We start from the raw sequence: 25414 nt of genomic DNA, 5'->3' as shown, positions 1-25414 counted from the left end.
ACTACTCTGACTAGCACGAACAATAGTGGAGCTTTAGGATGATCAAAGTTTCTTTTTAAACATGCTCACAGATTATACCTACAGTATGTAAACTCTCTATTTATGCCCTGACTAATAACTCCAAACCTTTACCATAAAGAAACAGACTCATCTTCACCTCCTGCAGGACAAGAAATACAGTACAGTAACCTTTACATCAAGGCTGCAATGTGTTTGGTCTTATAGTTAGAAAGACCAGGGGGTATAAATCAGTTGTTGAGCATTCGAGTGCATGTCGAGAAGTCCCTGTTTCAAATCCAGGTGCCCCCTATAATTTGCTTTTAATGTATAGCATCCCTTTGCAGTCTATACCTCGTTTGGGACTCAAGTAATGTAAAAACATACTCAAGTGGCAGTCAGGCAACAAAAAATGTTGACATTTCAACTTAATACTTTACCTCAGGAAAGTACAGTATCAGTGGCAGGTTTTTACAGCTACTTTTGATAGAGAATTATACAGCATAAAATAACTGTACATGAAGGATGAATGCTTTATTCCTAACTAACTTTGATAAATAAGTGAGTATTGGGCATTAACATGGCAGAATTCAAATTTATTTGGTACAGCCATGTTTTCAACTCCGACTGATTTTGCAATTAGTCCATAAGGCATACATGCATTCAGAACATCTGAGCCCACTGACCCAAAATTCAAATATTTTATTTTCTTAGCAAAAATGTACCATGATAAAATAGTTTTCAGAAATTATTAATATTCGTTTGGTAACAATTTGTATTTTAGATCAGTTTTGCTTCCATAAGACAATGTCATAACTGGATTTCAATAAATCCTACTCTGACTAGCACTAACTATAGTGGAACTTTAGGATGATCAAAGTTTCTTTTTGAGCATGCTCACAGATTATACCTGCAGTATGTGAACTCTCTATTTATGCCCTGACTAATAACTCCAAAGCATTACCATAAAGAAACAGACTCATCTTCACCTCCTGCAGGACAAGAAATACAGTACAGTAACCTTTACATCAAGGCTGCAATGTGTATGTGTTTAGAGCAAGAAAGCACAGGGGTTATAGCTCAGTGGTAAAGCATTCGACTGCAGATCGAGAGGTCCCTGGTTCAAATCCAGGTGCCCCCTATTACTTGCTTTTAGCATCACTTTGCAGTCTATACCTCGTTTGGGACTCAAGTAATGTAAAAACATACTCAAGTGGCAGTCAGGCAACAAAAAATGTTGAAATGTCAATTTAATACTTTACCTCAGGAAAGTACAGTATCAGAGGCAGGTTTTGACTGCTACTTTTGATAGAGAATTATATAGGATAAAATTACTATACATGAAGGATGAATGCTTTATTCCTAACTAACTTTGATAAATAAGGGAGCATTGGGCATTAACATGGCAGAATTACAATTTTTTTGGTGCAGCCATGTTTTGAACTCATACTGATTTTGCAATTAGTCCATAAGGCATACATGCATTCAGAACATCTGAGCCCACTGACCTAAAAATCAAATATTTTATTTTATTACCAAAATGTATCTCGATCAGTTAGTTTTCAGAAATTAATAATATTGGTTTAGTGACAATTTGTATTTTAGTTCTCTTTGGCTTCCATAAAACAATGTCACAACTGGATTTCAATATATCCTACTCTGACTAGCACGAACAATAGTGGAGCTTTAGGATGATCAAAGTTTCCATGTAAACATGCTCACAGATTATACCTACAGTATGTAAACTCTATTTATGCCCTGACTAATAACTCCAAAGCTTTACCATAAAGAAACAGACTCATCTTCACCTCCTGCAGGACAAGAAATACAGTACAGTAACCTTTACATCAAGGCTGCAATGTGTTTGTGCTTATAGTGAGAAAGAGCAGTGGGTATAGCTCAGTGGTAGAGCATTCGACTGCAGATCGAGAGGTCCCTGGTTCAAATCTGGGTGCCCCCTATTACTTGCTTTTAATGTATAGCATCATTTTGCAGTCTATACCTCGTTTGGGACTCAAGTAATGTAAAAACATACTCAAGTGGCAGTCAGGCAACAAAAAATGTTGAAATGTCAACTTAATACTTTACCTCAGGAAAGTACAGTATCAGTGGCAGGTTTTGACTGCTAATTTGATAGAGAATTATACAGGATAAAATCACTATACATGAAGGATGAATGCTTTATTCCTAACTAACTTTGATAAATAAGGGAGTATTGGGCATTAACATGGCAGAATTACAATTTTTTTGGTGCAGCCATGTTTTGAACTCATACTGATTTTGCAATTAGTCCATAAGGCATACATGCATTCAGAACATCTGAGCCCACTGACCTAAAAATCAAATATTTTATTTTATTACCAAAATGTATCTCAATCAGTTAGTTTTCAGAAAGTATTAATATTGGTTTAGTGACAATTTGTATTTTAGTTCTCTTTGGCTTCCATAAAACAATGTCACAACTGGATTTCAATATATACTACTCTGAATAGCATGAACAATAGTGGAGCTTTAGGATGATCAAAGTTTCTTTTTAAACATGCTCACAGATTATACCTACAGTATGTAAATTCTCTATTTGTGCTCTGACTAATAACTCCAAAGCTTTACCATAAAGAAACAGACTCATCTTCACCTCCTGCAGGACAAGAAACACAGTACAGTAACCTTTACATCAAGGCTGCAATGTGTATGGGCCTATAGTTAGAAAGACCAGACGGTATAAATCAGTTGTTGAGCTTTCGAGTGCATGTCGAGAGGTCCCTGTTTCAAATACAGGTGCCCCCTATAATTTGCTTTTAATGTATAGCGTCCCTTTGCAGTCTATACCTCGTTTGGGACTCAAGTAATGTAAAAACATACTCAAGTGGCAATCAGGCAACAAAAAATGTTGACATTTCAACTTAATACTTTACCTCAGGAAAGTACAGTATCAGTGGCAGGTTTTTACAGCTACTTTTGATAGAGAATTATACAGCATAAAATAACTGTACATGAAGGATGAATGCTTTATTCCTAACTAACTTTGATAAATAAGGGAGTATTGGGCATTAACATGGCAGAATTCAAAATTATTTGGTACAGCCATGTCTTCAACTCCGACTGATTTTGCAATTAGTCCATAAGGCATACATGCATTCAGAACATCTGAGCCCACTGACCCAAAAATCAAATATTTTATTTTCTTAGCAAAAATGTACCACGATAAAATAGTTTACAGAAATTATTAATATTGGTTTAGTAACAATTTGTATTTTAGTTCAGTTTTCCTTCCATAAAACAATGTCACAACTGGATTTCAATATATCCTACTCTGACTAGCACTAACTATAGTGGAACTTTAGGATGATCAAAGTTTCTTTTTGAGCATGCTCACAGATTATTCCTGCAGTATGTGAACTCTATATTTATGCCCTGACTAATAACTCCAAAGCATTACCATAAAGAAACAGACTCATCTTCACCTCCTGCAGGACAAGAAATACAGTACAGTAACCTTTACATCAAGGCTGCAATGTGTTTGTGCTTTTAGTTAGAAAGAGTAGGTGGTATAGCTCAGTGGTATAGCATTCAACTGCAGATTGAGAGGTCCCTGGTTCAAATCTGGTTGCCCCTTATTACTTGCTTTTAATGTATAGCATCACTTTGCAGTCTATACCTCGTTTGGGACTTAAGTAATGTAAAAACATACTCAAGTGGCAGTCAGGCAACAAAAAATGTTGAAATGTCAACTTAATACTTTACCTCAGGAAAGTACAGTATCAGTGGCAGGTTTTGACTGCTACTTTTGATAGAGAATTATATAGGATAAAATCACTATACATGAAGGATGAATGCTTTATTCCTAACTAACTTTGATAAATAAGGGAGTATTGGGCATTAACATGGCAGAATTACAATTTTTTGGGTGCAGCCATGTTTTGAACTCTAACTGATTTTGCAATTAGTCCATAAGGCATACATGCATTCAGAACATCTGAGCCCACTGACCTAAAAGTCTATTATTTTATTTTATTACCAAAATGTATCTCGATCAGTTAGTTTTCAGAAATTATTAATATTGGTTTAGTGACAATTTGTATTTTAGTTCTCTTTGGCTTCCATAAAACAATGTCACAACTGGATTTCAGTATATACTACTCTGACTAGCACGAACAATAGTGGAGCTTTAGGATGATCAAAGTTTCTTTTTAAACATGCTCACAGATTATACCTACAGTATGTAAACTCTATTTATGCCCTGACTAATAACTACAAAGCTTTACCATAAAGAAACAGACTCATCTTCACCTCCTGCAGGACAAGAAATACAGTACAGTAACTTTTACATCAAGGCTGCAATGTGTATGGTCTTATAGTTAGAAAGACCAGGGGGTATAAATCAGTTGTTGAGCATTCGAGTGCATGTTGAGAGGTCCCTGGTTCAAATCCAGGTGCCCAATATAATTTGCTTTTAATGTATTGCGTCCCTTTGCAGTCTATACCTCGTTTGGGACTCAAGTAATGTAAAAAAATACTCAAGTGGCAGTCAGGCAACAAAAAATGTTGACATTTCAACTTAATACTTTACCTCAGGAAAGTACAGTATCAGTGGCAGGTTTTTACAGCTACTTTTGATAGAGAATTATACAGCATAAAATAACTGTACATGAAGGATGAATGCTTTATTCCTAACTAACTTTGATAAATAAGGGAGTATTGGGCATTAACATGGCAGAATTCAAAATTATTTGGTACAGCCATGTTTTCAACTCCGACTGATTTGCAATTAGTCCATAAAGCATACATGCATTCAGAACATCTGAGCCCACTGACCCAAAAATCAAATATTTTATTTTCTTAGAAAAAATATACCACGATAAAATAGTTTTCAGAAATTATTAATATTGGTTTGGTAACAATTTGTATTTTAGATCAGTTTTGCTTCCATAAAACAATGTCACAACTGGATTTCAATATATCCTACTCTGACTAGCACTAACTATAGTGGAACTTTAGGATGATCAAAGTTTCTTTTTGAGCATGCTCACAGATTATACCTGCAGTATGTGAACTCTCTATTTATGCCCTGACTAATAACTCCAAAGCATTACCATAAAGAAACAGACTCATCTTCACCTCCTGCAGGACAAGAAATACAGTACAGTAACCTTTACATCAAGGCTGCAATGTGTTTGTGCTTATAGTAAGAAAGAGCAGGGGGTATAGCTCAGTGGTAGAGCATTCGACTGCAGATCGAGAAGTCCCTGGTTCAAATCTGGGTGCCCCCTATTACTTGCTTTTAATGTATAGCATCATTTTGCAGTCTATACCTCGTTTGGGACTCAAGTAATGTAAAAACATACTCAAGTGGCAGTCAGGCAACAAACAATGTTGAAATGTCAACTTAATACTTTACCTCAGGAAAGTACAGTATCAGTGGCAGGTTTTGACTGCTAATTTGATAGAGAATTATACAGGATAAAATCACTATACATGAAGGATGAATGCTTTATTCCTAACTAACTTTGATAAATAAGGGAGTATTGGGCATTAACATGGCAGAATTACAATTTTTTTGGTGCAGCCATGTTTTGAACTCATACTGATTTTGCAATTAGTCCATAAGGCATACATGCATTCAGAACATCTGAGCCCACTGACCTAAAAATCAAATATTTTATTTTATTACCAAAATGTTTCTCAATCAGTTAGTTTTCAGAAATTATTAATATTGGTTTAGTGACAATTTGTATTTAAGTTCTCTTTGGCTTCCATAAAACAATGTCACAACTGGATTTCAATATATACTACTCTGAATAGCATGAACAATAGTGGAGCTTTAGGATGATCAAAGTTTCTTTTTAAACATGCTCACAGATTATACCTACAGTATGTAAACTCTCTATTTATGCCCTGACTAATAACTCCAAACCTTTACCATAAAGAAACAGACTCATCTTCACCTCCTGCAGGACAAGAAATACAGTAGAGTAACCTTTACATCAAGGCTGCAATGTGTATGGTCTTATAGTTAGAAAGACCAGGTGGTATAAATCAGTTGTTGAGCATTCGAGTGCATGTCGAGAAGTCCCTGGTTCAAATCCAGGTGCCCCCTATAATTTTCTTTTAATGTATAGCGTCCCTTTGCAGTCTATACCTCGTTTGGGACTCAAGTAATGTAAAAACATACTCAAGTGGCAGTCAGGCATCAAAAAATGTTGACATTTCAACTTAATACTTTACCTCAGGAAAGTACAGTATCAGTGGCAGGTTTTTACAGCTACTTTTGATAGAGAATTATACAGCATAAAATAACTGTACATGAAGGATGAATGCTTTATTCCTAACTAACTTTGATAAATAAGTGAGTATTGGGCATTAACATGGCAGAATTCAAATTTATTTGGTACAGCCATGTTTTCAACTCCGACTGATTTTGCAATTAGTCCATAAGGCATACATGCATTCAGAACATCTGAGCCCACTGACCCAAAATTCAAATATTTTATTTTCTTAGCAAAAATGTACCATGATAAAATAGTTTTCAGAAATTATTAATATTCGTTTGGTAACAATTTGTATTTTAGATCAGTTTTGCTTCCATAAGACAATGTCACAACTGGATTTCAATAAATCCTACTCTGACTAGCACTAACTATAGTGGAACTTTAGGATGATCAAAGTTTCTTTTTGAGCATGCTCACAGATTATACCTGCAGTATGTGAACTCTCTATTTATGCCCTGACTAATAACTCCAAAGCATTACCATAAAGAAACAGACTCATCTTTACCTCCTGCAGGACAAGAAATACAGTACAGTAACCTTTACATCAAGGCTGCAATGTGTATATGTTTATAGTAAGAAAGCGCAGGGGTATAGCTCAGTGGTAGAGCATTCGACTGCAGATCGAGAGGTCCCTGGTTCAAATCCGGGTGCCCCCTATTACTTGCTTTTAATGTATAGCATCACTTTGCAGTCTATACCTCGTTTGGGACTCAAGTAATGTAAAAACATACTCAAGTGGCAGTCAGGCAACAAAAAATGTTGAAATGTCAACTTAATACTTTACCTCAGGAATGTACAGTATCAGTGGCAGGTTTTGACTGCTAATTTGATAGAGAATTATACAGGATAAAATCACTATACATGAAGTATGAATGCTGTATTCCTAACTAACTTTGATTAATAACGGAGTATTGGGCATTAACATGGCAGAATTACAATTTTTTTGGTGCAGCCATGTTTTGAACTCATACTGATTTTGCAATTAGTCCATTAGGCATACATGCATTCAGAACATCTGAGCCTACTGATCTAAAAATCAAATATTTTATTTTAGTACCAAAATGTATCTCAATCCGTTAGTTTTCAGAAATTATTAATATTGGTTTAGTGACAATTTGTATTTTAGTTCTCTTTGGCTTCCATAAAACAATGTCACAACTGAATTTCAATATATACTACTCTGACTAGCACGAACAATAGTGGAGCTTTAGGATGATCAAAGTTTCTTTTTAAACATGCTCACAGATTATACCTACAGTATGTAAACTCTCTAATGTGCTCTGACTAATAACTCCAAAGCTTTACCATAAAGAAACAGACTCATCTTCACCTCCTGCAGGACAAGAAATACACTACAGTAACCTTTACATCAAGGCTGCAATGTGTATGGGCTTATAGTTAGAAAGACCAGGGGGTAGAAATCAGTTGTTGAGCTTTCGAGTGCATGTCGAGAGGTCCCTGGTTCAAATACAGGTGCCCCCTGTAATTTGCTTTTAATGTATAGCGTCCCTTTGCAGTCTATACCTCGTTTGGGACTCAAGTAATGTAAAAACATACTCAAGTGGCAATCAGGCAACAAAAATTTTTGACATTTCAACTTAATACTTTACCTCAGGAAAGTACAGTATCAGTGGCAGGTTTTTACAGCTATTTTTGATAGAGAATTGTACAGCATAAAATAACTGTACATAAAGAATGAATGCTTTATTCCTAACTAACTTTTATAAATAAGTGAGTATTGGGCATTAACATGGCAGAATTCAAAATTATTTGGTACAGCCATGTTTTCAACTCCGACTGATTTTGCAATTAGTCCATAAGGCATACATGCATTCAGAACATCTGAGCCCACTGACCCAAAAATCAAATATTTTATTTTCTTAGCAAAAATGTACCACGATAAAATAGTTTACAGAAATTATTAATATTGGTTTGGTAACAATTTGTATTTTAGTTCAGTTTTGCTCCCATAAAACAATGTCACAACTGGATTTCAATATATCCTACTCTGACTAGCACTAACTATAGTGGAACTTTATGATGATCAAAGTTTCTTTTTGAGCATGGTCACAGATTATTCCTGCAGTATGTGATTTCTCTATTTATGCCCTGACTAATAACTCCAAAGCATTACCATAAAGAAACAGACTCATCTTCACCTCCTGCAGGACAAGAAATACAGTACAGTAACCTTTACATCAAGGCTGCAATGTGTATGTGCTTGTAATGAGAAAGAGCAGAGGGTATAGCTCAGTGGTAGAGCATTCGACTGGAGATCGAGAGGTCCCTGGTTCAAATCCGGGTGCCCCATATTACTTGCTTTTAATGTATAGCATCACTTTGCAGTCTATACCTCGTTTGGGACTCAAGTAATGTAAAAACATACACAAGTGGCAGTCAGGCAACAAAAAATGTTGAAATGTCAACTTAATACTTTACCTCAGGAAAGTACAGTATCAGTGGCAGGTTTTGACTGCTAATTTGATAGAGAATTATACAGGATAAAATCACTATACATGAAGGATGAATGCTTTATTCCTAACTAACTTTGATAAATAAGGGAGTATTGGGCATTAACATGGCAGAATTACAATTTTTTTGGTGCAGCCATGTTTTGAACTCATACTGATTTTGCAATTAGTCCATAAGGCATACATTCATTCAGAACATCTGAGCCCACTGACCAAAAAATCAAATATTTTATTTTATTACCAAAATGTATCTCAATCAGTTAGTTTTCAGAAAGTATTAATATTGGTTTAGTGACAATTTGTATTTTAGTTCTCTTTGGCTTCCATAAAACAATGTCATAACTGGATTTCAATATATACTACTCTGACTAGCACGACCAATAGTGGAGCTTTAGGATGATCAAAGTTTCTTTTTAAACATGCTCACAGATTATACCTACAGTATGTAAACTCTCTATTTATGCCCTGACTAATAACTCCAAACCTTTACCATAAAGAAACAGACTCATCTTCACCTCCTGCAGGACAAGAAATACAGTACAGTAACCTTTACATCAAGGCTGCAATGTGTATGGTCTTATAGTTAGAAAGACCAGGGGGTATAAATCAGTTGTTGAGCATTTGAGTGCATGTCGAGAGGTCCCTGGTTCAAATCCAGGTGCCCCCTATAATTTGTTTTTAATGTATAGCAGTCTATACCTCGTTTGGGACTCAAGTAATGTAAAAACATACTCAAGTGGCAGTCAGGCAACAAAAAATGTTGACATTTCAACTTAATACTTTACCTCAGGAAAGTACAGTATCAGTGGCATGTTTTTACAGCTACTTTTGATAGAGAATTATACAGCATAAAATAACTGTACATGAAGGATGAATGCTTTATTCCTAACTAACTTTGATAAATAAGGGAGTATTGGGCATTAACATGGCAGAATTCAAAATTATTTGGTACAGCCATGTTTTCAACTCCGACTGATTTTGCAATTAGTCCATAAGGCATACATGCATTCAGAACATCTGAGCCCACTGACCCAAAATTCAAATATTTTATTTTCTTAGCAAAAATGTACCATGATTAAATAATTTTCAGAAATTATTAATATTGGTTTGGTAACAATTTGTATTTCAGATCAGTTTTGCTTCCAATAAACAATGTCACAACTGGATTTCAATAAATCCTACTCTGACTAGCACTAACTATAGTGGAACTTTAGGATGATCAAAGTTTCTTTTTGAGCATGCTCACAGATTATACCTGCAGTACAGATGTAGCCACCTTTATCTTGTCCGATTCTCCGCCAAGACGGACGTTTAGGCACGCTAAGGCGATAGCTGAGTTTAATCACAGGCAGGCGCGTTGAGGCGATTCTAGATACTCAGCATGCATTACACATCTCCACCACTGGGTGGCTAATGCTCTACTAATCCAGTACTTTCGATCGTACAGTATAGTGGCGGATTGATCTACAGCTCTGGCAATTGGTCAGTGACGACTGTAATGTTAATACTGTAGGCGTAACGGGAGGCGGTGGAAAAAGATGGTGACCTATACTGTGCTTTTAAAATACATGTACAGTACATGAGCGCCTGAGTTCCCTAAGGCATAATGGGAATGGTGGGCTAGCGGGAGGCGGTGGAAAATACCGTGCTTTACAAATGCGAGCGTCTGAGTCCCCTAAGGCATAAACCAACACCAATGGGGAGGGGGCCGGGCGCTGTTTGCTGTACTTTTACACATGAAATTGGGAATCTCTCATGAGGTGTCGTGGGCTAGCAATGAAGGTTCCCACCTCCCACGTTGGGGGTCCAGGGTTCGAGACCTGATGTGCCTTTTTTTTTTAATTGTAATAATATACTGTATTATTTTATTTTCATTGTAAGTCAATCAATGGAAAGGTGCACACAAGTTACATATAAATCAGAGTACATCTGCAGGAGCGATTCTTTACGCTAAATGCAACTACACAGCGGCAATGAGTAGAAATGAGTGTATTCTGACGCAACGAATTGAGCAAAACAGTACAGTAGATCTTCGGCGTTTGTGTATTGCACAGGACCTGAATTCCTTCCCTGTCTACTGCATGATCTGTGCAGGCTCCCGGGGGGAAGGGCGATGGGGGTAGGGGGAGACGATGGAAAATACTGTGCCTTTGAAATGCAATTATATGAGCGTCCGAGTCCCCTACGGCATAAACCAACACCAATGGGAAGGAAGTGCCAACCTTTTTTTTTATGTGTTCCCGTGACATTCACTTTAATCTTTTTTTTTCTCTCTAATACATCCAATGGAAGGATGCACACAAGTTTCACATAAATCAGAGTAGATCTGCAGGAGCGATTCTTTACGCTAAATGCATCTACACAGCGGTAATGAGTAGAAATGAGTGTATTCTGAGTGAGCAAAACAGTACTGTAGATCTTCGGCGTTTGTGTATTGCACAGGACCTGAATTCCCTCCCTGTCCACTGCATGATCTGTGCAGGCTCCCAGGGGGGAAGGGCGATGGGCTAGCAGGAGGTGGTGGAAAATACTGTGCTTTACAAATGCGAGCGTCTGAGTCCCCTAAGGCATAAACCAACACCAATGGGAAGGAAGTGCCAACCTTTTTTTTTATGTGTTCCCGTGAACAAGCACAAACAGCTAATTAGTACCCTAATAGAACATACTGTACAGAGATACTAAGTACGGTGATTTGGCATCCGGTAAAACAGCTGTTCATGCTAATTAGTACACTGGTAGAACATACTGTACAGATATACTAAGGATGGTGATTTGGCATCTAGGAACTTTCAGAGGAGCTTTTATCTCTCTCCATTATACATAGAAAGAATAAACTTGCAACTGTACGTTACAAGCTGTTCGTGCTAACTAATACACAAGTAGAAAATACTGTACAGAGATACTAAGGACGGTGATTTGGCATCTAGGAACTTACTGAGGAGCTTTTATCTCTCTCCATTATACATAGAAAGATTAAACTTGCCACTCCACGTTACAAGCTGTTCATGCTAATTAGTACACTAGTAGAACATAGAGTACAGAGACACTAAGTACAGTAATTTGGCATCCAGGAATTTAGGGAGGAGCTTTTATCTCTCTCCATTATACTTAGAAAGATTACAATGGAGAGAGATTATAGCTCCTCCCTAAATTCGTGGATGACAAATCACTGTCCTTAGTATCTGTGTACAGTATGTTCTACTAGTGTACTAATTAGCACGAACAGCTTGTAACGTACAGTGGCAAGTGTAATTTTTCTAATATAATGGAGAGAGATAAAAACTACTCCCTATGTTTCTGGATGTCAAATTACCATGCTTAGCATTTCTGTACAGTATTTCCTATCTAGCCAGAAACCCTGCATCCTGTGCAAGCTAGGCGGACAACTGGAGGGGACCCGAAACACGGTTGCTTCCCGTTTCCCTTCCAGTGTCACATAAACTAGTGGTTGGCCTGCCCCGAAAGCCAAGAGTCTCCTCTTTTGTATGGTACCAGTCCTGAGTCTCTGGGACACCCAGAACCAGAGATATCAGTACGCAAAGTGGACACATTTTCCCATAGACTATAATGGGCACGTTAATTCAGACCCACCATGGGTTCCGACGCTTGCCATGAGCCTTGTGGGGGTCACAGAAACTTGGGATTGGAACCCTCCGGTAGCTAATTGTCTCCCCTTCCATACCAATCTAGCGATGAAGGCTCCCACCTTCCATGCTGAGAGTCCCAAAGTGCCAACCTTTTTTTATGTGTTCCCGTGACTTCACTTTATCATTTTTTTTCTTTGTTATACATTCAATGGAAGGGTGCACACAGGTTTCACATAAATCAGAGTGGGCGGGGGATTTTCCTACATACAGTAGTATACTGTTGCACATGTCTTGTAACCTGATCGGAACTCCCTCCCTGTCTACTGCATGTACTTTGCAGGCTCCCAGGGGGGAAGGGGAAAGTGGGATGGGGGTAGGGTGAGGCAGTGGAAAATACCGTGTTTAAAGAAAAGGCATAATCAAAACCATGGGGAACTTTGCGGTGTATCGTTATGTGCAAAGACCTCACTTATCCCTATCACCCCTGTGTATTTTAGCTAGGGGATTTTGATGCTCCTTCAGCATTGCCCCGTGACCTACCAAATCTGTGCTGTTACTTGCTCCATAGCTGAGGGCCTCCATTAGGCGAGGAGTCACAGGCGGTAGCCATTTCAATTGAATCTGCCCTGCTACAGAATTGTATGTGTACCGTATGGTGCATAGAACCTTAACAGTACAACTGCTCCTGCATCTTTGCCCTGGTTTATGTGAATAACTCCCTCCCTGTCTACTGCATGACCTGTGCAGGATCCCAGGGGGGAAGGGTGATGGGCTAGCGGGAGGCGGTGGAAAATACTGTGCTTTTGAAATGCAAGTACTGTATGAGTCCAAGTCCCCATTATGTTCTTCTAGTGTACTAATTAGCACGAACAGCTTGTAACGTACAGTGGCAAGTTTAATCTTTCTATGTATAATGAAGAGATAAAAGCACCTCATTAAGTTCTTGGATGCCAAGTCACCGTCCTTAGTATCTCTGTACAGTATGTTCTACTAGTGTACTAATTAACACGAACAGCTTTTAACTGGATGCCAAATCACCGTACTTAGTATCTCTGTACAGTATGTTCTATTAGGGTACTAATCAGCAAGAACAGCTTGTAACGTACAGCGGCAAGTTTAATCTTTCTATGTATAATGGAGAGAGATAAAAGCTCCTCAGTAAGTTCCTGGATGCCAAATCACCGTCCTTAGTATGTCTGTATAGTATTTTCTATTAGGGTACTAATTAGCATGAACAGCTAATTAGTACCCTAATAGAACATACTGTACAGAGATACTAAGGACGGTGATTTGGCATCCAGGAACTTAGGGAGGAACTGTTATCTCTCTCCATTATACATAGAAAGAATAAACTTGCCGCTCTACGTTACAAGCTGTTCGTGCTAATTAGTACCCTAATAGAACATACTGTACAGAGCTAATAAGTACGGTGATTTGGCATCCGGTAAAACAGCTGTTCATGCTAATTAGTACACTAGTAGAACATACTGTACTGAGATACTAAGGACAGTAATTTGGCATCCAGGAATTTAGGGATGAGCTTTTATCTCTCTCCATTATACTTAGAAAGATTACAATGGAGAGATTAAAGCTCCTCTCTAAGTTTGTGGATGCCAAATCACTGTACTTAGTATCTCTGTACAGTATGTTCTACTAGTGTACTAATTAGCACGAACAGCTTGTAACATACAGTGGCAATTTTAATCTTTCTATGTATAATATAGAGAGATAAAAGCTCCTCCCTAAGTTCCTGGTTGCCAAATCACCATCCTTAGTATCTCTGCATAATATTTTCTATTAGGGTACTAATTAGCACAAACAGCTAATTAGTACCCTAATAGAACATACTGTACAGAGATACTAAGTACGGTGATTTGGCATCCAGGAACTTACTGAGGAGCTTTTATCTCTCCATTATACATAGAAAGATTAAACTTGCCGCTGTACGTTACAAGCTGTTCGTGCTAATTAGTACCCTAATAGAACATTCTGTACAGAGATACTACGTATGGTGATTTGGCATCCAGTTAAAACCTGTTCGTGCTAATTAGTACACTAGTAGAACATACTGTACAGAGATACTAAGGATGGTGATTTGGCATCTGGGAACTTCCAGAGGAACTTTTATCTCTCTCCATTTAACATAGAAATATTAAACTTGTCGCTGTACGTTACAAGCTGTCCGTGCTAATTAGTACCCTAATAGAACTTACTGTACAGAGATACTAAGTACGGTGATTTGGCATTCAGATAAAAGCTGTTCGTGCTAATTAGTACCCTAATAGAAAATACTATACAGAGATACTAAGGACAGTGATTTGGCAACCAGGAACTTAGGGAGGAGCTTTTATCCCTCTATATTATACATAGAAAGGTTAAACTTGCCACTGTACATTACAAGCTGTCCGTGCTAATTAGTACACTAGTAGAACATACTGTACAGAGATACTAAGTACAGTGATTTGGCATCCAGGAACTTAGGGAGGAGCTTTTATCTCTCTCCATTGTAATCTTTATACGTATAATGGAGAGAGATAAAAGCTCCTCCCTAAGTTCGTGAATGCCAAATCACTGTCCGTAGTATCTCTGTACAGCATGTTCTTCTAGTGTACTAATTAGCACGAGCAGCTTGTAACGTACAGTGGCAGGTTTGATCTTTCTATGTATAATGTAGAGAGATAATAGCTCCTCCATAAGTTCCTGGTTGCCAAATCACCGTCTTTAGTATCTCTGTATAGTATTTTCTATTAGGGTACTAATTAGCATGAACAGCTAATTAGTACCCTAATAGAACATACTGTACAGAGATACTAAGTACGGTGATTTGGCATCCAGGAACTTACTGAGCAGCTTTTATCTCTCTCCATTATACATAGAAAGATTAAACCTGCCATGTACGTTACAAGCTGTTCGTGCTAATTAGTACCCTAAAAGGACATAATGTACAGAGATTCTAAGTGCGGTGATTTGGCATTCAGTTAAAAGCTGTTTGTGCTAATTAGTACACTAGTAGAACATACTGTACAGAGATACTAAGTACGGTGATTTGGCATCCAGGAACTTACTGAGGAGTTTTTATCTCTCTCCATTATACATAGAAAGATTAAACCTGCCATGTATGTTACAAGCTGTTCGTGCTAATTAGTACCCTAATAGGACATACTGTACAGAGATTCTAAGTGCGTTGATTTGGCATTCAGTTAAAAGCTGTTTGTGCTAATTAGTACACTAGTAGAACATACTGTACAGAGATACTAAGTACGGTGATTTGGCATCCAGGAACTTACTGAGGAGTTTTTATCTCTCTCCATTATACATAGAAAGATTAAACCTGCCATGTACGTTACAAGCTGTTCGTGCTAATTAGTACCCTAATAGGACATACTGTACAGAGATACTAAGTGCGGTGATTTGGCATTCAGTTAAAAGCTGTTTGTGCTAATTAGTACACTAGTAGAACATACTGTACAGAGATACTAGGGACGGTGTTTTTGGCATCTAGGAACTTACAGAGGAGCTTGTATCTCTCTCCATTATACATAGAAATATTAAACTTGCCACTGTACGTTACAAGCTGTTCATGCTAATTAGTACACTAGTAGAACATAGAATACAGAGATATTAAAGACTGTAATTTGGCACCCAGGAATTTAGGGAGGAGCTTTTATCTCTCTCCATTATACCAGGAGAGATTACAATGGAGAGAGATTAAAGCTCCTCCCTAAATTCGTGGATGCCAAATCACTGTCCTTAGTATCTCTGTACAGTATGTTCTACTAGTGTACTAATTAGCACGAACAGCTTGTAACGTACAGTGGCAAGTGTAATTTTTCTAAGTATAATGGAGAGAGATAAAAACTCCTCCCTATGTTCCTGGATGTCAAATTACCATGCTTAGCATTTCTGTACAGTATTTCCTATCTAGCCAGAAACCCTGCATCCTGTGCAAGCTAGGCGGACAACTGGAGGGGACCCGATACACGGTTGCTTTCCGTTTCCCTTTCCAGTGTCACATCAACTAGTGGTTGGTCTGCCCTGAAAGCCAAGAGTCTCCTCTTTTGTATGGTACCAGTCCTGAGTCTCTGTTACACCCAGAACCAGAGATATCAGTATGCAAAGTGGACCCATTTTCCCTTAGACTATAATGGGCCCGTTAATTCAGACCCACCATGGGTTCCGACGCTTGCCATGAGCCTTGTGGGGGTCACAGAAACTTGGGGTTGGTACCCTCCGGTGGCTAATTGTCTCCCCTTCCATACCAACCTAGCGATAAAGGCTCCCACCTCCCACGCTGAGAGTCCCAAAGTGCCAACCTTTTTTTTTATATGTTCCCATAACATGCACTTTATTTTTGTTTTTTCTTTGTTATACATTCAATGAAAGGGTGCACATAGGTTTCACATAAATCAAAGTAAATCTGCAGCAGCGATTCATTCCGCTATATACAAATACACAGCGGTAATGAGTATAAATCAGTGTATTCCGACGTAACTAACTGAGCAACACAGTACTGTAGATCGTCGACATTTGTGTATTGTACCTAACCTGAACTCCCTCCCTGTCCACTGCATGACCTGTGCAGGCTCCCAGGGGGGAAGGGCGATGGGGGTATGGAGAGGCGGTGGAAAATACCGTGCTCTTGAAATACAAATATTAGCGTCCGAGTCCCCTAAGGCATAAACCAACACCAATGGGAAGGAAGTGCCAACCTTTTTTTTAATGTGCTCCTGTAACATTCACTTTATTATTATTTTTTTCTTTGTTATACATTCAATGGAAGGGTGCACACAGGTTTCACATAAATCAGAGTGGGCGGTGGATTTTCCTACATACAGTAGTATACTTTTGCACATGTCTTGTAACCTGATCGGAACTCCCTCCCTGTCTACTGCATGTACTTTGCAGGCTCCCAGGGGGGAAGGGGAAAGTGGGATGGGGTAGGGCGAGGCAGTGGAAAATACCGTGTTCAAAGAAAAGGCATAATCAAAACCATGGGGAACTTTGCGATGTATTGTTATGTGCATTGACCTCGCTTATCCCTATCACCCCTGTGTATTTTAGCTAGGGAATTCTGACGCTCATTCAGCATTGCCCCGTAGCCTGCAAAATCTGTGCTGTTACTTGCTCCATAGCCGAGTGCCTCCATGGAGCTAGGAGTCACAGGTGGTAGCCATTTCAATTGAGTTTGCCCTGCTATAGAATTGTATGTGTACCGTACAGTGCATAGAACCTTGACAGTAGAAACTCTCCTGCAGCCTTGCCATGCTTTATGTAAAACTTGTGTTTTGTCAGTTTGCTATGCGATCGAGCCCGGTGTAACGTAATGTGCATAGACCTCACTTATCTCTATCGCCCCTGTGTATTTTGGCTAGGGGATTGTGACGCTCCTTCAGCATTGCACCGTAGCCTGCAAAACTTATACCATCTCTCACTCCATATCCGAGCGCTGCCTGCCACATGGTGGGGGTTCAGGGGCGGTGGCCATTTTGCCAGTGTGCTATGCGATCGAGTCCGGTGTACCGTAATGTGCATAGACCTCACTTATTCCTATCGCCCCTGTGTATTTTTTAGCTAGGGGATTGTGACGCTCCTTCAGCATTGCCCCATAGCCTGCAAAATCTGGACTGCTACTTGCTCTGTAGCCTAGGGCCTCCATGGGGCAAGGAGTCATAGGTGGTAGCCATTTCTATTGAGTCTACCGTGCTACAGAATTGTATGTGTACTGTACGGAGCATAGAACCTCAACAGTAGAACCACACCTGCAGCTTTGCCCTGGTTTATGTGAATAAAAATAAAAATAAGGTGTCTGGAAAAAATTAACATGCATTCGTACTTTAGGAATCGAACCCGGGACTATGAGTATAGGAAGCGGAACACTTAACCACTTCGCCGCAGACAGATGAATAAATCAATTGGTTTTGATTATGCTGTAATGGCTACGGGATTAGGACGCTAACATACTGTACAAAATTCCTAATCTCAAGAGACAATAGTGAACTTCTAACACGTCCATTTGCGACAGTATACACTACTGGTTTTATGTTGTTTTGTCTGCGGGACTTGGACGTTCACATATACATAAAGTACCGTAGATGGATCATATACTGTATGCTGTACTATTTGCATCTGTACCGTATATATTGTATTAAATAACGCAGCGTAATGAGTATTTACTGTATTAAATAATGCAGCGTAATAAGTATTTACTGTATGCAGTGTAATGAGACGCCTTAGTAAAGTAGTCCTTATTATATATTTCAGTATTGTATTTTACGGGAGACCACACGCATGCGCAGTGGTGATTGTAAAAAGCGACATCTGGTGGATGATCACAGGTAGTACATGTAAAGGTAACGCCAAAAGCTCTCTGTGCGATTAGGTACGCCTCTCTGTGACTAGGCGCGCCTCCCTACACCTTGGGGCGCTGCGTATGCTCGATCGGGACAAACGCCTCAGCCAGTCAAGATAAAGGTGGCTACATCTGTATGTGAACTCTCTATTTATGCCCTGACTAATAACTCCAAAGCATTACCATAAAGAAACAGACTCATCTTCATCTCCTGCAGGACAAGAAATACAATACAGTAACCTTTACATCAAGGCTGCAATGTGTATGGGCTTATAGTGAGGAAGAGCAGGGGGTATAGCTCAGTGGTAGAGCATTCGACTGCAGATCGAGAGGTCCCTGGTTCAAATCCGGGTGCTCCCTATTACTTGCTTTTAATGTATAGCATCACTTTGCAGTCTATACCTCGTTTGGGACTCAAGTAATGTAAAAACATACTCAAGTGGCAGTCAGGCAACAAAAAATGTTGAAATGTCAACTTAATACTTTACCTCAGGAAAGTACAGTATCAGTGGCAGGTTTTGACTGCTAATTTGATAGAAAATTATACAGGATAAAATCACTATAAATGAAGGATGAATGCTTTATTCCTAACTAACTTTGATAAATAAGGGAGTATTGGGCATTAACATGGCAGAATTACAATTTTTTTGGTGCAGCCATGTTTTGAACACATACTGATTTTGCAATTAGTCCATAAGGCATACATGCATTCAGAACATCTGAGCCCACTAACCTAAAAATCAAATATTTTATTTTATTACCAAAATGTATCTCAATCAGTTAGTTTTAAGAAAGTATTAATATTGGTTTAGTGACAATTTGTATTTTAGTTCTCTTTGGCTTCCATAAAACAATGTCACAACTGGATTTCAATATATACTACTCTGACTAGCACGAACAATAGTGGAGCTTTAGGATGATCAAAGTTTCTTTTTAAACATGCTCACAGATTATAACTACAGTATGTAAACTTTCTATTTATGCCCTGACTAATAACTCCAAACCTTTACCATAAAGAAACAGACTCATCTTCACCTCCTGCAGGACAAGAAATACAGTACAGTAACCTTTACATCAAGGCTGCAATGTGTATGGTCTTATAGTTAGAAAGATCAGGGGGTATAAATCAGTTGTTGAGCATTCGAGTGCATGTCGAGAGGTCCCTGGTTCAAATCCAGGTGCCCCTATAATTTGCTTTTAATGTATAGCGTCCCTTTGCAGTCTGTACCTCGTTTGGGACTCAAGTAATGTAAAAGCATACTCAAGTGGCAGTCAGGCAACAAAAAATGTTGACATTTCAACTTAATACTTTACCTCAGGAAAGTACAGTATCAGTGGCAGGTTTTTACAGCTACTTTTGATAGAGAATTATACAGCATTAAATAACTGTACATGAAGGATGAATGCTTTATTCCTAACTAACTTTGATAAATAAGGGAGTATTGGGCATTAACATGGCAGAATTCAAAATTATTTGGTACAGCCATGTTTTCAACTCTGACTGATTTTGCAATTAGTCCGTAAGGCATACATGCATTCAGAACATCTGAGCCCACTGACCCAAAATTCAAATATTTTATTTTCTTAGCAAAAATGTACCATGATAAAATAGTTTTCAGAAATTATTAATATTGGTTTGGTAACAATTTGTATTTTAGATCAGTTTTGCTTCCAATAAACAATGTCACAACTGGATTTCAATAAATCCTACTCTGACTAGCACTAACTATAGTGGAACTTTAGGATGATCAAAGTTTCTTTTTGAGCATGCTCACAGATTATACCTGCAGTATGTGAACTCTCTATTTATGCCCTGACTAATAACTCCAAAGCATCACCATAAAGAAACAGACTCATCTTCACCTACTGCAGGACAAGAAATACAGTACAGTAACCTTTACATCAAGGCTGCAATGTGTATGGTCTTATAGTTAGAAAGACCAGGGGGTATAAATCAGTTGTTGAGCATTCGAGTGCATGTCGAGAGGTCCCTGGTTCAAGTCCGGGTGCCCCCTATTACTTACTTTTAATGTATAGCATCACTTTGCAGTCTATACCTCGTTTGGGACTCAAGTAATGTAAAAACATACTCAAGTGGCAGTCAGGCAACAAAAAATGTTGAAATGTCAACTTAATACTTTACCTCAGGAAAGTACAGTATCAGTGGCAGGTTTTTACAGCTACTTTTGATAGAGAATTATGCAGCATAAAATAACTGTACATGAAGGATGAATGCTTTATTCCTAACTAACTTTGATAAATAAGGGAGTATTGGGCATTAACATGGCAGAATTCAAAATTATTTGGTACAGCCATGTTTTCAACTACGACTGATTTTGCAATTAGTCCATAAGGCATACATGCATTCAGAACATCTGAGCCCACTGACCCAAAATTCAAATATTTTATTTTCTTAGCAAAAATGTACCATGATTAAATAGTTTTCAGAAATTATTAATATTGGTTTGGTAACAATTTGTATTTTAGATCAGTTTTGCTTCCAATAAACAATGTCACAACTGGATTTCAATAAATCCTACTCTGACTAGCACTAACTATAGTGGAACTTTAGGATGATCAAAGTTTCTTTTTGAGCATGCTCACAGATTATACCTGCAGTATGTGAACTCTCTATTTATGCCCTGACTAATAACTCCAAAGCATTACCATAAAGAAACAGACTCATCTTCACCTCCTGCAGGACAAGAAATACAGTACAGTAACCTTTACATCAAGGCTGCAATGTGTATGTGCTTATAATGAGAAAGGGCAGGGGTATATCTCAGTGGTAGAGCATTCAACTGCAGATCGAGATGTCCCTGGTTCAAATCCGGGTGCCCCCTATTACTTGCTTTTAATGTATAGCATCACTTTGCAGTCTATACCTCGTTTGGGACTCAAGTAATGTAAAAACATACTCAAGTGGCAGTCAGGCAACAACAAATGTTGAAATGTCAACTTAATACTTTACCTCAGGAAAGTACAGTATCAGTGGCAGGTTTTTACAGCTACTTTTGATAGAGAATTATACAGCATTAAATAACTGTACATGAAGGATGAATGCTTTATTCCTAATTAACTTTGATAAATAAGGGAGTATTGGGCATAAACATGGCAGAATTCAAAATTATTTGGTACAGCCATGTTTTCAACTCTGACTGATTTTGCAATTAGTCCGTAAGGCATACATGCATTCAGAACATCTGAGCCCACTGACCCAAAATTCAAATATTTTATTTTCTTAGCAAAAATGTACCATGATAAAATAGTTTTCAGAAATTATTAATATTGGTTTGGTAACAATTTGTATTTTAGATCAGTTTTGCTTCCAATAAACAATGTCACAACTGGATTTCAATAAATCCTACTCTGACTAGCACTAACTATAGTGGAACTTTAGGATGATCAAAGTTTCTTTTTGAGCATGCTCACAGATTATACCTGCAGTATGTGAACTCTCTATTTATGCCCTGACTAATAACTCCAAAGCATTACCATAAAGAAACAGACTCATCTTCACCTCCTGCAGGACAAGAAATACAGTACAGTAACCTTTACATCAAGGCTGCAATGTGTATGTGCTTGTAATGAGAAAGGGCAGGGGTATATCTCAGTGGTAGAGCATTCGACTGCAGATCGAGAGGTCCCTGGTTCAAATCCGGGTGCCCCCTATTACTTGCTTTTAATGTATAGCATCACTTTGCAGTCTATACCTCGTTTGGGACTCAAGTAATGTAAAAACATACTCAAGTGGCAGTCAGGCAACAAAAAATGTTGAAATGTCAACTTAATACTTTACCTCAGGAAAGTACAGTATCAGTGGCAGGTTTTTACAGCTACTTTTGATAGAGAATTATACAGCATTAAATAACTGTACATGAAGGATGAATGCTTTATTCCTAACTAACTTTGATAAATAAGGGAGTATTGGGCATAAACATGGCAGAATTCAAAATTATTTGGTACAGCCATGTTTTCAACTCTGACTGATTTTGCAATTAGTCCGTAAGGCATACATGCATTCAGAACATCTGAGCCCACTGACCCAAAATTCAAATATTTTATTTTCTTAGCAAAAATGTACCATGATAAAATAGTTTTCAGAAATTATTAATATTGGTTTGGTAACAATTTGTATTTTAGATCAGTTTTGCTTCCAATAAACAATGTCACAACTGGATTTCAATAAATCCTACTCTGACTAGCACTAACTATAGTGGAACTTTAGGATGATCAAAGTTTCTTTTTGAGCATGCTCACAGATTATACCTGCAGTATGTGAACTCTCTATTTATGCCCTGACTAATAACTCCAAAGCATTACCATAAAGAAACAGACTCATCTTCACCTCCTGCAGGACAAGAAATATATTACAGTAACCTTTACATCAAGGCTGCAATGTGTATGTGCTTGTAATGAGAAAGAGCAGGGGGTATATCTCAGTGGTAGAGCATTCGACTGCAGATCGAAAGGTCCTTGGTTCAAATCCGGGTGCCCCCAGTTACTTGCTTTTAATGTATAGCATCACTTTGCAGTCTATACCTCGTTTGGGACTCAAGTAATGTAAAAACATACTCAAGTGGCAGTCAGGCAACAAAAAATGTTGAAATGTCAACTTAATACTTTACCTCAGGAAAGTACAGTATCAGTGGCAGGTTTTTACAGCTACTTTTGATAGAGAATTATACAGCATTAAATAACTGTACATGAAGGATGAATGCTTTATTCCTAACTAACTTTGATAAATAAGGGAGTATTGGGCATTAACATGGCAGAATTCAAAATTATTTGGTACAGCCATGTTTTCAACTACGACTGATTTTGCAATTAGCCCGTAAGGCATACATGCATTCAGAACATCTGAGCCCACTGATCCAAAATTAAAATATTTTATTTTCTTAGCAAAAATGTACCATGATAAAATAGTTTTAAGAAATTATTAATATTGGTTTGGTAACAATTTGTATTTTAAATCAGTTTTGCTTCCAATAAACAATGTCACAACTGGATTTCAATAAATCCTACTCTGACTAGCACTAACTATAGTGGAACTTTAGGATGATCAAAGTTTCTTTTTGAGCATGCTCACAGATTATACCTGCAGTATGTGAACTCTCTATTTATGCCCTGACTAATAACTCCAAAGCATTACCATAAAGAAACAGACTCATCTTCACCTCCTGCAGGACAAGAAATACAGTACAGTAACCTTTACATCAAGGCTGCAATGTGTATGGTCTTATAGTTAGAAAGATCAGGGGGTATAAATCAGTTGTTGAGCATTCGAGTGCATGTCGAGAGGTCCCTGGTTCAAATCCAGGTGCCCCTATAATTTGCTTTTAATGTATAGCGTCCCTTTGCAGTCTGTACCTCGTTTGGGACTCAAGTAATGTAAAAACATACTCAAGTGGCAGTCAGGCAACAAAAAATGTTGACATTTCAACTTAATACATTACCTCAGGAAAGTCCAGTATCAGTGGCAGGTTTTTACAGCTACTTTTGATAGAGAATTATACAGCATTAAATAACTGTACATGAATGATGAATGCTTTATTCCTAACTAACTTTGATAAATAAGGGAGTATTGGGCATTAACATGGCAGAATTCAAAATTATTTGGTACAGCCATGTTTTCAACTCTGACTGATTTTGCAATTAGTCCGTAAGGCATACATGCATTCAGAACATCTGAGCCCACTGACCCAAAATTCAAATATTTTATTTTCTTAGCAAAAATGTACCATGATAAAATAGTTTTCAGAAATTATTAATATTGGTTTGGTAACAATTTGTATTTTAGATCAGTTTTGCTTCCAATAAACAATGTCACAACTGGATTTCAATAAATCCTACTCTGACTAGCACTAACTATAGTGGAACTTTAGGATGATCAAAGTTTCTTTTTGAGCATGCTCACAGATTATACCTGCAGTATGTGAACTCTCTATTTATGCCCTGACTAATAACTCCAAAGCATCACCATAAAGAAACAGACTCATCTTCACCTCCTGCAGGACAAGAAATACAGTACAGTAACCTTTACATCAAGGCTGCAATGTGTATGGTCTTATAGTTAGAAAGACCAGGGGGTATAAATCAGTTGTTGAGCATTCGAGTGCATGTCGAGAGGTCCCTGGTTCAAATCCGGGTGCCCCCTATTACTTGCTTTTAATGTATAGCATCACTTTGCAGTCTATACCTCGTTTGGGACTCAAGTAATGTAAAAACATACTCAAGTGGCAGTCAGGTAACAAAAAATGTTGAAATGTCAACTTAATACTTTACCTCAGGAAAGTACAGTATCAGTGGCAGTTTTTTACAGCTACTTTTGATAGAGAATTATACAGCATTAAATAACTGTACATGAAGGATGAATGCTTTATTCCTAACTAACTTTGATAAATAAGGGAGTATTGGGCATTAACATGGCAGAATTCAAAATTATTTGGTACAGCCATGTTTTCAACTACGACTGATTTTGCAATTAGTCCATAAGGCATACATGCATTCAGAACATCTGAGCCCACTGACCCAAAATTCAAATATTTTATTTTCTTAGCAAAAATGTACCATGATAAAATAGTTTTCAGAAATTATTAATATTGGTTTGGTAACAATTTGTATTTTAGATCAGTTTTGCTTCAATAAACAATGTCACAACTGGATTTCAATAAATCCTACTCTGACTAGCACTAACTATAGTGGAACTTTAGGATGATCAAAGTTTCTTTTTGAGCATGC

The 25414-nt window shown here is 37.9% G+C and overlaps 9 non-coding genes across 9 annotated transcripts; all 9 read left to right on the top strand.

The window, feature by feature from the left end:
• The first annotated feature begins 1066 nt into the window (after positions 1-1066).
• On the top strand, positions 1067-1138 carry TRNAC-GCA (transfer RNA cysteine (anticodon GCA)). Its single transcript has one exon. It is a non-coding gene; the product is annotated as a tRNA-Cys (tRNA).
• A 747-nt stretch (positions 1139-1885) lies between these two features.
• TRNAC-GCA (transfer RNA cysteine (anticodon GCA)) lies at positions 1886-1957 on the top strand. Its single transcript has one exon. It is a non-coding gene; the product is annotated as a tRNA-Cys (tRNA).
• A 3238-nt stretch (positions 1958-5195) lies between these two features.
• On the top strand, positions 5196-5267 carry TRNAC-GCA (transfer RNA cysteine (anticodon GCA)). The gene has a single exon. It is a non-coding gene; the product is annotated as a tRNA-Cys (tRNA).
• Positions 5268-6850: 1583 nt separating this feature from the next.
• On the top strand, positions 6851-6922 carry TRNAC-GCA (transfer RNA cysteine (anticodon GCA)). Its single transcript has one exon. It is a non-coding gene; the product is annotated as a tRNA-Cys (tRNA).
• A 1583-nt stretch (positions 6923-8505) lies between these two features.
• Positions 8506-8583, top strand: TRNAS-GGA (transfer RNA serine (anticodon GGA)). Its single transcript has one exon. It is a non-coding gene; the product is annotated as a tRNA-Ser (tRNA).
• A 10378-nt stretch (positions 8584-18961) lies between these two features.
• TRNAC-GCA (transfer RNA cysteine (anticodon GCA)) lies at positions 18962-19033 on the top strand. Its single transcript has one exon. It is a non-coding gene; the product is annotated as a tRNA-Cys (tRNA).
• A 2411-nt stretch (positions 19034-21444) lies between these two features.
• On the top strand, positions 21445-21516 carry TRNAC-GCA (transfer RNA cysteine (anticodon GCA)). The gene has a single exon. It is a non-coding gene; the product is annotated as a tRNA-Cys (tRNA).
• Positions 21517-22272: 756 nt separating this feature from the next.
• TRNAC-GCA (transfer RNA cysteine (anticodon GCA)) lies at positions 22273-22344 on the top strand. The gene has a single exon. It is a non-coding gene; the product is annotated as a tRNA-Cys (tRNA).
• Positions 22345-23101: 757 nt separating this feature from the next.
• Positions 23102-23173, top strand: TRNAC-GCA (transfer RNA cysteine (anticodon GCA)). The gene has a single exon. It is a non-coding gene; the product is annotated as a tRNA-Cys (tRNA).
• Positions 23174-25414: the final 2241 nt, after the last annotated feature.

Source organism: Pseudophryne corroboree, chromosome 1, assembly GCF_028390025.1.
Source record: "Pseudophryne corroboree isolate aPseCor3 chromosome 1, aPseCor3.hap2, whole genome shotgun sequence".
Classification (NCBI taxonomy): Eukaryota; Metazoa; Chordata; class Amphibia; order Anura; family Myobatrachidae; genus Pseudophryne; species Pseudophryne corroboree.
The sequence above is the reverse complement of the archived record's forward strand: the minus strand, read 5'-3'. Positions and strand labels throughout refer to the sequence as shown.